At 37.3% G+C, this 6,000-nt stretch overlaps 1 non-coding gene across 1 annotated transcript; it reads left to right on the plus strand.

Annotated features, from left to right (window-relative positions):
- Positions 1–5,364: 5,364 nt before the first annotated feature.
- Positions 5,365–5,467, plus strand: LOC128580372 (small nucleolar RNA U13). Its single transcript, XR_008378665.1, has one exon. It is a non-coding gene; the product is annotated as a small nucleolar RNA U13 (small nucleolar RNA).
- Positions 5,468–6,000: the final 533 nt, after the last annotated feature.

Raw genomic sequence — 6,000 nt, forward strand, 5'->3', positions numbered from 1 at the left:
GCTGGCGCCCTACTCACTGAGCCACAGGCGCCACCCTCTCTGCAGTTTCTTAAAGTATTTTTATAGTTTCATGTCTTAAGTTTAAATGTTTTGTCCAGTGAGAATCTATCTTAGTTAATGGTGAAAGGTGTGGGTCCAGTTTCAGTCTTTTACAGATCGCCAGCCAATCAGCACCATTTGTTAAATAGGGAATCTTTTCCCCACTGAATGTTTTTAATTGGCTTGCCAAAGATCAAATAATGGTAAGTAGCTGGATTCATCTCTTGGTTCTCTATTCTGTTCCAGACATCTACTTCTCTGTTTTTGTGCCTGTACCATGCTGTTTTGATCACTATTGATTTATAGTACAGTCTCAGGTCTGGTGGCATGATTTCTCCTGCTTTGTTTTTATTTCTGAGTAATGTTTTGGCTATTTGAGTTTTTTCCGATTCCATATAAAACGAAGTATTATTTTTTTCAAGATATTTAAAATATGACAATGGAGCTTTAATAGGAATTGCATTAAAATTATATATTGCTTTGGGTAGTATAGACATTGTAACAATGTTGATTCTTCCCAGCCATGAGCATGGTGTGTTTTTCTATTTGTTAACATCTTCAGCTATTTTTTTTCTTAAAGTTTAATAGTTCTATTTGTAGATATCTTTCACATTCTTTGTTAGGTATACTCCCAAATATTTCATCTTCTTTGGCACTACTGTGAAAGGAATAGAGTTCTTGACTGTTTTCTCAGCATGGTTATTGTTGGTATATATAAAAGCTATAGATTTATGGGTGTTGATTTTGTAGCCTGAGACATTGCTGTATTCCTTGATAACTTCTAAAAGTTTTGTAGTAGAATCCCTAGTGTTTTCCAGATATATGATCATATCATCTGTGAAAAGTGAAAGTTTGATCTCTTCTGACCCTGTGTGGATACCCTTGATCGCCTTTTCTTCCCTAATTGCAATGGTTAAAACTTCTATTACAATGTTAAAGAGCAATGGAGACAATGGGCAACCTTGCCTGGTTCCTGATGTAAGTGGAGATGATTTCAATTTAACTCCATTCAGTATGATATTGGCTGTGGATTTGTTGTAGATGGCCTCTATTAGTTTAAGAAATGTCCCTTCTATACCAATTTTCTTAAATGTTCTGATCATGAAGGGATGCTGGATATTATCAAAAGCTTTTTCTGCATCAATTGAGAGAATCATATGATCTATACTTTTTAGTTTGTTTTATGTGTTGAATTACATTTATAGATTTACGTATATTGAATCAGCCTGAGACCCTGGGATAAATCCCACTTGGTCATGGTGTATAATTTTTTTGATGTGTTGTTGGATTCTGTTTGTTAGGATCTTATTGAGTATTTTAGCATCAATATTCATTAGTGATATTGGTCTATAATTTTCTTTTCTTGTTGGGTCTTTCTCTGGTTTGGGGATCAAGGTGATGTTTGCTTCGTAGAATGTGTTGGGTAATATTCCTTTGTTTTCTATATTTTGGAAAAGGTTTAATAGTATAGGTACTAGTTCTTCTTTAAAGGTTTGGTAGAATTCTGACGTAAAGCCATCTGGTCCTGTGCTTTTCTTTTTAGGGAGATTTTGTATAGTTGATGCTATTTCAGAACTTGATATGGGCCTGTTCAACATTTCCACTTCGTTCTCCTTCAGAATCTTATGGAGAGGAGACTCTGTGCCTTGTGAAGCCACTTCTTCGCTTTCAGGGATCCCTATAAGACGAATATTGATTTTCTTCGAATTATCCCAGAGCTCTCTGAGAGAGTGATCTGTTTTTGCCCTCCATTTCTTTTCTTCTTTGAGAGTTTGGGAGCATTCAAAAGCTTTGTCTTCAATGTCAGAAATCCTTTCTTCAGCTTGCCCCATTCTGTTACTGAGGGACTCTACTGTGTTTTTCAGATCTTTGAGGGATGCAACTTCTTTTCTTTTTTTTTTCATGTTTAATATCAAGTTTATTTACAATTTCATTTTATATACATTTCCCAGGTATTACAGCTTCTTCTTAAACTGCACATTTATTTTTTTATTTTGATGTTTTATCAACTGTTTATGTAAAAAATGGACCAAATATAGAACTTTGAAGAAAGCTGAGCTTCCTTGTTACCTTGGAAAGGTGAATGTCTTTCACTTAAAATTTTATTAATCCTCATTATTTTTGTTAAGCTCTGCAAAATAATTCTTTTTTATTATTATTATTATTTTTTTATTTTTATTAAACCATAGCTGTGTACATTAGTATGATCATGGGGCACCATACACTTGGTTCATAGATCGTTTGACACATTTTCATCACATTAGTTAACATAGCTTTTGTAGCATTTTCTTAGTTATTTTGCTAAGACCTTTACATTCTACATTACTAGGATTCACATACTCACCCTTATTATGAAACTAATGTAGGACCTTCACATGAAAGCTATAACCCAGTCAAAACCTAAGAATAGGGAGAAAGGGGAAATGGAGGGGAGGGAGGGGGGAGGGAGGGGGAAGGAGGGGAATTAATGGGATTACACCTGCGGTGCAACTTCTTTTCTCAATGTGTCAAAATCTTTGGTCATTTGCTCTTTGAATTCGTTGAATTCTTGAGATATCTTTTGGGTTACTGATTGGAGTTCAAATTCGATCTTATTTGCTATCCAGATTCTGAATTCAGTTTCTGACATCTCACCTGTTTGTTTGTGCATGGATCTTGTGCTGTGTCTGCCCCATTGATCCTTGAGGGAGTTGATCTACTCTGATTATTCATATTGCTAGAGTTTTTCTGTTGATTTTGCTTCATGATTGTTTTTCACCCATTGCCTCTGGCCGTCCTCAGAGTTGGGGAGGTGTCTTGCCAAGGTTAGACCCCAGCGGGATCACTCTAGTGTTGCTGGATCTTTGTAGAGAGCCACCCTGTGTATTTCCTCTGGGGCTGCCCCAGCCAGGGAGTTCTGGTTGTGGGAGCAGCTCTGGAGTGTGACACACCCGATCCAGCAACAGGGAGGGGGGTGGTGCACACGGTTCTGGGAGTGCCTGGCACCCAGTGACTTTGGCACAAAGAGCCTAAGACTCTAGCAGTCTCTTGCCTGGAGAAGGGCTACAGAGGGCATGCGGCTACCAGAGTCCCTGGCCAGATGAGCGGGCTGGTGTGGAGGCAGGTAGGGTACAGGAGAGAGGCAGCGAGGTTGTGTGGCTCAGGTACCTCTTTGTCAGTTCTTGCAGAGGCCAGGCGGGCGCGGGTTGTGGGTCAAGGGTTGCTGCGCAGCTCTTACCGAGGTCTGGGTGGGTGCCGATCTGGTAGAGGCACAGCTCTTATGGAGATCTGGGAGGGAGCCTATTGAGGTGGCATTGCAACTCTTACAGAGGTCCGAGCGGGAGCCAATGATGGTGGCAGTGCAGCTCTTACGGCTCCAGGTGGTACCAGAAACATCACTGCGGGGGCACAGTGAAGCAGTAGGGGACTCCATGAGCCAACAAGGAGGTCTGGAGCTGAGGACGATCAGCACAGAAGGCAAGTGCCTGAGGCCAGCCAGACAGCACCTCCAGCAGAGCTGTTATGCAATTTTAAAAAAGGAAGTGTGATGCCCCCCCAGTTTGTTTTTATTTGTCAGAATTGTTTTGGCTATTCAAGATCTGTTACAGTTCCATGTTATTTTTAGATTGTTTTTCCTACTTTTGTGAAGCTTGCCATTGGTATTTTGATAGGGATTATGTTAAATCTGTGTATTGCTTTGGTGGTATAAACATTTTAACAACATTAATTCTACAATCCATTAATGTGGGATAGGTTTTCACTTATTTGTGTCATCTTGTAATATGAACAGAGAGATTTTTAAGAAATAATGAAAAAAATGCTAGAGCAAAAAACACTGTAATAGCAATGAAGAATGCCTTTAATAGGTTTATTAATAGCCTGGACATGGCTGAGGAAAGAATCCCTGAGCTTGCGGATATCTTAAAAGAAACTTCTAAAACTGAACATCAAGGAGAAAAAAAGATAGAGAAAAACAGAACAGAATATCCATGAACTTCGGGACAACTACAAAAGGAATAATGTACATGTAATGAAAATACCAGATGAAGATAAAAGGGAGAAAGGAATGGAAGAAGTATTTGAAACAATAATGACATAAACTTTCTCTCAAATCAACATCAGACACTAAACCACAGAAAATCAGAGATAAAGAAAACATTATGATAGAATCCAGACAGGGGAAAATACTTTACCTATAGAGGAGCAAAGATAAGAATTGTATCCGGGCGGCGCCTGTGGCTCAAGGAGTAGGGCGCCGGTCCCATATGCTGGAGGTGGTGGGTTCAAACCCAGCCCCGGCCAAAAAAAAAAAAAAAAAGAATTGTAATCAACTTACCATCAGAAATTATGCAAGCAAGAAAAGAGTGCAGTGAAATATTTAAAGAATTGAGAGAAAGAAAGCACTATCTCAGAATCTGTACTTCATGGTTGGCGCCGATGGCTCAAAGGAGTAGGGTGCTGACCCCATATGCCAGAGATGGTGGGTTCAAACCCAGCCCCAGCCAAAACTGCAAAAAAAAAAAAAAAAGGAATCTACACTTCATGAAGTTATCCTTCAAAAAGAAGGAAAAATACTTTCTTAGACAAAGAAAAATAGAAGAAATTTATTTCTAGTAGACCTGCCTTGAAAGAAATGTTAAAAGAAGTTCTTTAAAGAGAAGAAAAATTATATAGATTAGAAACTTGGATAATCATAAAGAAAAAAAGAACATCAAAGAATGACCAAGTAAAGATAACATGAAAGCTTTTTAAATTCCTAATTGATTCAATGAATAACACTTTATTCAAAACAATAAGATAAACAATGTCTTTGACTACATATCTCTGGATATATCTTATAATTATATATGGTTATATATAAGTGAAAAGATAGCAATGATACAGGTGATAGGAGGGAGAAATTACAACTATTTTGTTATTGTAAGTGTGTATCCTACCTGTGAAGTGGTATAGTGTTAGTTTAAAGTGTACTTATATTTGTTATAAATGTATATTGCAAACTCTAAGGTAGACATTAAAAAGGTGGAAAAAAGAATCAACTGACATGTTATAAAAGGAGGAAAAATGAAATCATATAAAATGCTTTATTAAAATCACAAAATATAAAAAAGAATGGAAGACAAAAACAGAGACAAAGGACAAAGGCAACAGATAGAAAACAGTAAAAACAAGTGGTAGATATTTTTCTATTTCAAGAATCATTTTGAACATCAATGGTCTAAATACAGCGATCAAAAGGCAGAGAACATCAAAGTCAATCAGAAACAAGACCCACCTGTAAACTGGCCACAAGAAACTTACTTTATGTAATATAAAGACACATACATATTAAGAGTGAAAGGTTTAATCCTTTTGTGGCTCACAAATATTTGATTGGGTTTTCATGCTTATGTGTGGGATGTGCCTCTCTTAAATTTTGTTGTGACATTGGCATATTACTTGTTTAATCTGGAAAGAAAATAAAAGGTATGAGCAAAATATACCATGTTAACACTAATAAAAAGAAAGTGAGAGTAGCTATATCAATTGAAGGCAGAGCAGGCTTTAGAGCAAGTAAAGTTATCAGGAATAAAGAGGTGCATTGCATAATAATAAGGGAGTTAATTCTGTAAGAGGTCATAACAATTCTTAACGTGTATGCATTATGCACCCAGGAACAGATTGTAAAATACATGGAGCAAAAATTTATAGAACTGATGGGCCCTTATAGTCCCAGCTACTCTGGAGGCTGAGGCAAGAGAATTGCCTATGCCCAAGAGCTGGAGGTTGCTGTGAGCTGTGATGTAACAGCACTCTACCGAGGGCAACAAAGTGTGAGACTCTGTCTCTAAGAAAAAAAAAAAAATTGATAGAACTGCAAGGAGAAATAAATGAATCCATCATCTTTAAAGACTTCAACAAACCTTTGTCAGAACTGGATAGATCCAGCAGGTAAAAAATAAGTAAAAACATTATTGAATTTAACAATTGAATGTGCCTGAC

Source organism: Nycticebus coucang, chromosome 2, assembly GCF_027406575.1.
Source record: "Nycticebus coucang isolate mNycCou1 chromosome 2, mNycCou1.pri, whole genome shotgun sequence".
Classification (NCBI taxonomy): Eukaryota; Metazoa; Chordata; class Mammalia; order Primates; family Lorisidae; genus Nycticebus; species Nycticebus coucang.